Source organism: Trichechus manatus, unplaced genomic scaffold, assembly GCF_000243295.1.
Source record: "Trichechus manatus latirostris isolate Lorelei unplaced genomic scaffold, TriManLat1.0 scaffold00049, whole genome shotgun sequence".
Taxonomy (NCBI): Eukaryota; Metazoa; Chordata; class Mammalia; order Sirenia; family Trichechidae; genus Trichechus; species Trichechus manatus.
Genome location: NW_004443985.1, coordinates 16,454,746 through 16,462,907, shown reverse-complemented (window position 1 = coordinate 16,462,907; position 8,162 = coordinate 16,454,746).

The following is an 8,162-nucleotide window of genomic DNA, read 5'->3' as shown; positions in this document are numbered from 1 at the left end:
TGTCTGCCAAATTGCAGAGAAATATTGCTTTTTAAAAAGAGATAGGCAGCAGCCTGAACTCTTCCTTCTCCTTTTATTCTATGCTTCCTCTCCATGATGTCCCATCCAACCCCGGTCCTTTTATGCTTTCTGGGAACAACAGAATAAATAGAAATTAAGCTATTTGATCTAAAAAGGAATTCTTGATTTTATAGCCAGGGATGAAGGAGGTGCTACAGGCTAGGTTCGGAGGAAATCATCCAATTACAAACAGTTCTTTTAACATTCCTGAATTTGGCAACTGTCAAAGAGGGATCTAGTTCATTGGCAGAGAAGATGACTCATTCAAAATGAGCTTAGGTAGTGACCCTTTATATTTACTTTGTGTTTTAGAGTTTACAAAATTATTTCACATATGTCATTGTATCTAATCTTTACAACAATCTTATGAGGTTAACCTGCTACAGCAGAGGAAACTGAGGCTCAGAGAAGTGGCTTGTGATAAGAGCAAAGCCAGTACTTGAACTCAAGTCTTTCAACTCCAAGCCTTTCAACTACTCCAGTCCTCGATTTGTAAAGCATTTTTTCCTAGCAATTCCCCTCCAGCTTCTCAACTTCAACCACTACCTAAATCAGCAATATAATTGTCCTTCAGAAAAGCTAGTCTTTGGTCTATTACAACTTACTCTACAGTCTGTACTACCCGGTTCAGTAGAAAATTGAGATAGATGATATATGGACCATTGCCATAGGGACAGTAATTACATTAACTACCTTCCTTTCTCCACTTAGCAGGTAATAATGCTACCAGGCACAATGTTTTCCTGACCAAAATAGTAGAAACTACAAAGATTGAGACAGAGAAAACTGATACAAAACGTATCTTGCTAGGATCCACATACTGGTATTTTTTAAACTTTGAACCACACTGGAGGAAGTTACTACTTTAGAACAAGCGCCAAGAACACTGCACGATGAAACACATTTGGGTCTCTGAGTAGGGGCCATATCTTGGTATCTGTTCCATGACTTAACTATTTTCTTTCCTCATATGAATAATGGAGGGGATGGAGATTAATATTTTCAACTTAGGCCAGCCATTGAAATTATCTGAGCTAAAAGTTTTCATTCATACACAGTCTTATACGTTGCGTCAATACTCTTATGTATCACTCATTGATGATCAATGCCTAGGTCTATTATTATTGATGACCATTGCCCAGATACATTGGCTCATTAGGCGTTGTGGAATGGTGATATTCTAATATTCCTTTTAACAGTCAAAAAGCTAAAGAAGCTTAAACAGACAGAAACACACACAAGAAATGTAACGTATAACAATAACCAAAACAAACAAAAAACTGTGCTTAAATCTTTTTTCAATTTAAAACTTCATCTAACTCAGGGGTTGGCAAACTTTTTGTGTAAAGGGCTAGATATTTCCTACCTAGCTTTGAGGGCCATACAGTCTTTGTTGCACCTACTCAACTCTTCCATTGTAGTGTGAAAACAGCCATAGACAATATAAAAATGAATGAGTATGGTTTATTGTGTTTAAATAAAACTTTCTTTACAAAAACAAACGGCAGACTAGATTTACACTAAGAGCTGTAGTTTGCCAACCCTTGATTTAGCCAAAGTCTTTGCATTTTTGGAGATAATTTTTTAAATCTTTTTTTATGATGGAAAACTTCAACCATAAACAAAAGCTGAAAGAATAGTGTAATGAATTCTTATGTACCCATCACCCAGCTTCAACAATTATCTACTTAGGACCAATCTTATTTCATTTATCTCCTTATCCAACCTACTCCCTGTCATGGATTGAATTGTGTTCCCCAAAAATACGTGTATCAATTTGGTTAGGCCATGATTTCCAGTACTGTGTGATTTCCACCATTTTGTCATCTGATATGGTTTTTCTATGTGTTGTAAATTCTATCACTATGATGTTAATGAGATGGATTAGCAGCAGTTATATTGATGAGATCTATAAGATTAGATTGTGTCTTAAGCCAATTTCTTTTGAGATACGAGGGGACCGTATATCACCAAAAAACCAACACCGAGAGCAGAGTGCATCCTTTGGACCCGAGGTTCCTGCACAGAGAGGTTCCTAGACTACGGGAAGATTGATGACGAGGATCTTCCACCAGAGCAGACCTAGAGAGAAAGGCTTCCCCTGGAGCTGGTGCCCTGAATTTGGACTTCTAGCCTACTAGATTGTGAGAGAATAAACTTCTGTTTGTTAAAGCCATCCACTTGTGGTATTTCTGTTACAGCAGCACTAGATAACCAAGATACTCCCCTCAAATTATTTTAAAGTAAGTCCTTTTATTTTATCTATAAATATTCATATTCAATTCATCCAAAAATATTTCAGTAGGTATCTTTAAAGACATATCCACAATACAATTATCACTCCTAACAAAATTAACAATTTTGTCAACAATTTGCTTGATCAAATCAAAATCCTAATTTTTGCTTTATTGATAGGTCTCTCTTTTACTCTATGGGTCCCCTCTTTTTTACCCCTTGCAATGTGTTTGATGAAGAAAATGGGTCATTTGACCTATAGAGTTTCTTGCGGTCTGAATTTTGATTACTAAACCCCAGTGGTGTCATTTAGCATGTTCCTCTGCCCTCAGTATTTTCTGTGAATTGGAAGTGAGATCTAGAGGCCTGGTGAGATTTCAGTTTGATGTTTTTGGTAAGACTACTGACTATGTAGCCTTGTGTACTTCTATCAGGGATTCATTTTGTGTTGTTTGCACCTATTAATGATCATTGCTTAGATCCACTGATTCACTAGGAGTTTTACAATGGTGATGTTCTAGTTCAAATATTCTTTCTTTACTTGTTAGCTGCAATATTTCTGCAAAAAGAAACTTTACCAAAATAGTTCATTTTCCTGATACAGGGTTGGTAAACTGAAAGTAGGACAAATGCATGATTTTTTCCCTTTATTTGCCAGATTTTAAAATAATAAATTATTTACCCTTACAGACATTGTCGACTCAATTCTGACTCATGGTGACCCCATGTGTGTAAGAGTAGAACTGTGCTCTGTAGGGTTTTCCATTGCTGATTTTCTTGAAGTAGATCACAAGGTCTTTCTTCCGAGGCAACTCTGGGTGAACTGGAACCTCCAATCTTTGGGTTAGCAGCCTAGCACATTAACCTTTGGCACCACTAAGATCATCCAAAGGTGACCAATGGATTTCTTTCTTTTTAAAAATATACATATATATATTATTGTGTTTTTGGTGAAAGTTTACACAGCAAATTAGGATCCCATTTGACAATTTCCACACAAATTGTTCAGTGACATTAGTTACAGTTTCCACAATGTGTCAACATTCTCCTTGTGTTCTGGTTGTTCCATTCAATGGATTTCTTATAATGAGCATCTCCTTAAAAGTACAGGTATCCAGGTCCTACTACAGACCTACTGAATCAGAGTCTCCAAGGGTGAGATCTTGCCTCTGAATGTGTAAGAAACTCCCCGAATGAATCTGAAGTGCTGGTCTACAGACCAGCTATTGAGAATGTCTGCAACCAGGTGACTGCTCAAGTCCACCCCACCACTACCATTCTACAAATCTATAATGCTCAATTAATTGTATATTGCTTATATTGATACCCCTTGCTCTCTGCTTTCTAACATGGCTGGTGAAATGGTGCCAACTAGATGCTCAGAGAACATCCAGCCATTCTCCATAGCTTAGCAGCCTGTTCTCTCAGAAAGCTGCATGACTGGCCAGGGTCACTTTTATTTTCTACACAAAGGGTGGAGGTTGGGACCTTCAGACTCACAGAGTTCAGGATGCCTCTGAGGTTCTTCAGTCCTCCAATTCCACACACCTAGAGATCATGGGCACGTGGATTAAAGTTTGAAATTTACCTGCAGAGTGGGCTCTTCTTGCTATGAAGTACCATGAGATTCAGGGGCCAAGCCAACAAAAGAGTCATTGTGGTTATCCCCCTGTTGGAACATAAGGAAGACATTTGTTGCAGTCTAAGGACAAATTCATTCAAATCCTGTCTCTTTCAGTTACTATATGACTTCTGGCAAGTTACCTAATCTCTTTGTACCTCAGATTCATTGCCTCTAAAATGGGGATAAATAAAGTAACTAACTCATTGAGCTAATCTGATGATTAAATACATTTAATACATACAAAGTGCTTAAAATAGTATTTTGTGCTTAGATTTCTTGCGACTATTATTATTTAGAGCCAGGCATGTCACCCGTGTAATGACTTAAAATCAATAACAAGATTGGTAGATACAAACAGACTACAAATTGTGGCTTTCCAAAAAACCTCAACCAATGTTTTAAGGACTCCAGGATTAAGAACCAAGTAGAATGTGATCTCCCTTTTCACATTGTAAGAGTGGTAACAAGAATACTGTCAGCTAGAGGTTGGGGGTGGTGGTAGGAGGATGTCACTATATCCATAAATCTTAGTAAAAAGTGGTTCAAACTACCACCACTTCTCCAATTCCACATATAAAAGTCCAAAGCCACCCCTCTCACACCAACAATGGTTTTTCAACTTCTCGGGGCCACCCAGACTCAAATCTCTTGCTTTTGAAGTACATCCCATGCACCATGTCATACTAATTTAGGTGAGAAATGCAGCCCTTTCTCTCACTTCCACAGAGCAATCACAAATTTAATAGGCTTTGCCGACAATTTGGGGGAAAGATGAAAGAGAGGCTTACCTTCCATCAGTGAAAACCACCTCCCCGGGCACTATCCTTTGGCTCAGGGCTGTCCAGTAGAAATTCCTATAATGATGGAAATGTTCTACTGCATTGTCTAATAACAGCCGCCATTAGCCACATGTGGCTACTGAGCACGTGAAATGTGGTCATTGTGACTGAGGAATTAAATTTATTTAATTTTAATGTATTTAAATTTAAATAGCCACATATAGGTATGAGCTGGAACAGGCTTGACGATAATGGTCTTGGCTTGCCATATGTGGGTAATGGCGATGATATTTTTAGCAAAGCTTGAGCCCTTTTTCTGTAGCTTCATGAGCTTTTTACCCCATAGACTCCTAGACTGTCTCCATCTTTCTTACTCTTATCATGTTTTCAGAACTTTCCTAATTCATGCCAAGCAGTTTACCGTTTTACCATGATGCCTTAGCACCTGCTGAAAGCCATGTTTTTGGATCTCTGTTAATTATGTGACTCATGGCAAATTATTTAGTTTTTTATGCCTTAAACTCGTTGCCGCTGAAATGGAGATAACAGTAATAACTATCTCACTGAGTTAATCTGAGAATTAAATAAATAAATGCATGTAAAGTGTAATACCTATCCCAAATGGGCTTAGCATAAGTCACCCAAAAGAAAGACATTTTCTTGCCTGAAAGAAACTCTGATGACAGATGTTAAGAAATAGAATTTTCACCTTGTTATATAATTTTAGACTGCCCTGTCCAATGCAGCAGCCACTCATCACATGTGGTTATTCAAATTCCTCAGCAGCACTAGTTAGATTTCAAGTGCTCAGTCACTACATGTGGCTAGTGGCTACCATGTTGGACATGACAAACATAGTGTCTTAGTTATCTAGTCTTGTTATAACAGAAATATCACAAGTGGATGGCTTTAACAAACAGAAATTTATTCTCTCACAGTTTAGGAGGCTAGAAGTCTGAATTCAGGGCACCAGCTCCAGGGGAAGGCTTTCTGTCTCTGTTGGCTCTGGGGGAAGATCCTTGTTATCAATCCTCCCTTGGTCTAGGAGCTTCTCAGCATAGAGACCCTGAATCCAAATGACACGCTCTGCTCCTGGCTCTTCTTGCTTGCTTCTCTCTTTTATGTCTCATAAGAGATTGATTGACTCAAGATGCAATCTAATCATGTAGATTGTGTTCTGCCTCATTAACATAACTGCCTCTAATCCTACCTCATTCACATCACAGAGGTTAGGATTTACAGCACAATGGATAATTACATTAGATCACAAAATGGAGGACAACCACACAATACTGGGAATCATGGCCTAGATAAGTTGACACACATTTCTGGGAGACACAATTCAATCCATAACACATAGGAAAGTTCTATTTGACAGTGGTAGAATATTATTATTATCTTCTGGTCCATAAACTCAGGAGATAAAAATTGCCACAGTAGGTCAAACTGCTTAGATTGGGGTAAACCAATCACCAGCAGTCTTAGCTCCCTTATCAATCTCACGTTCTCATTCTTGCCAGCCACTCTGTATTCTCACATTTCGTTTTTCCCTTTTACTACTTCCTGTCCCATCTCTACACTTCTAATGAAATGCATTTAATATATATCTATAAAATATTGTGCACCTAATTTTAAATGTTATCAAGAATAATTTCTTCAGAATTTATTCTCTTCTAAGGCTTCACAGCAGAGGAGATTATGTCTTTCTTTTTATTAATACTATGCCGTATCTAGGAAAATGCTGGATATAATCATATTCATTTTCTGCAGCCATAGCACAGCTAGGCATAATAGACAACGTAATGAACATTTTTATTTAATCCTATTTGCTGATAGGTTGACAGAGCCTGACATAAAATAGTGAAAGGAAAAGAGGTTTTGTGTGTGTGTGTTTCTCCGCCCAATGTTCATACACGTGTACATCTTTTGTCATTAATTGTAGTCGACAGGAACTTGTCTGGGCAGTTAATGAAAGTTCTCCCATTAAGCAGCTATTCTCTTGGGCATCTGCTCCTAAGGGAAATGCTATCATTAGTACATGATGGGAACTTTCTTCCAACTTACAGAAGCTTACCCTGAGAGCACATGGTATTTCTCTGGGTATTGTTCTGAGTATTAACTGCCAGAATACTCCTATTTTGATCTTGGTGAGAGCGCAAATAAAGAGAAGTGAACTTGGTAGATAGGAGTCTAAAATGACCCATCATTTTGAAGAGTGTTTAGTTAGTGCTTGTTTTCATTCGGGGAAAATAAAACAAATAAAGTATTTTGAAATACATTAAGATAAAGATAATAGAAATAAATCACTACTGATCTTCAAAAATAAAATTTAGCCATATATTTTGGGTGTTTTATGTGCAAAAGAAAAGGGCTCCAGAATATAATCCAAGTGGTTTGAGTCAGACTCTGTCAGTCTTTACAAGCTATGTGACCTCAGGCAAGACACTTCAGCTGTCTGAGCCTTTGTTTCCAGACATTTCTAAATTCAGGGTTCAGGTCTCCCTCACTCTCTACCTAGGTGTACGAATACCTTAGGTCAGTTTCCCCAGGAAACAGACTCTGAGATAGAGATTTACCAGCTGAGGTTTATGAAAGAATGCCCTTGAGAACAACACCTGTGGGGAAGTAACAGTAGCAGGGTTGGGCAAAGGGAGAAGTTGAGCTGCAATGAATTGCAGAGGCCTCAGCCAATACCACCGAGAGTTTTGGAGCTGGACCAGAGCTTCAAAGTTGTCCCAAATGCAGACAGGGGGTCTGGCCTTTGTACTCCCACATTGACTAGTCATGGACGTGGGCTGTCTTTAACTAAAGTTAATTCACAGAGAAGGATGTCAGCTGCCAGAGCTCCAGTGGCTGGGAGAATGAGTGTCTCCGTCCTGGTCCTGAAGGAGAGATCTGGGCAGTATCCACTACAAACAGGAGAAAGCCTATTGTATTTCCTGCTCCAAGGGTAGTAACCATTTCCTTCAGGAGGGAATCCTACTTCCTACCCACAAGGCTGTGTGGTATGACTTCCAAGACGTAGACAAGGAATAATCATGAGGGTCCACAGTGAACCCCTGTCTTAAGAGGGAGTCCCTAGAAGTAGATCCTGAGATGAAGATTCATGTGAAAGTGAGGTATTAGGACGTGTTTCCAGAAAAAAGGTAGGGAGGTAGAAAGTGAGACTGGGAAGGGAAGGAGGCCAAGCAAGGATATCAAGCAAAATCCCAGAGCTGGTAAATTTGGCTCAGTTCCGTGCAAGAGATTTGGGAACCGCCTCAGAGTTGTCCCTATCAATGGTGAAGGAGCTGGCATATTTATAATCCTGAACCCATTGGTGAGGAGCTCTGGGGGCACAGTGGTTAAAGTGCTCAGCTGCTAACCGAAAGGTCAGTGGTTCAAACCCACCAGACGCTCAGCAGGAGAGAAATGTGCTGGTCTGCTTCCATAAAGATTACAGCCTTGGAAATGTTATGGGGCAT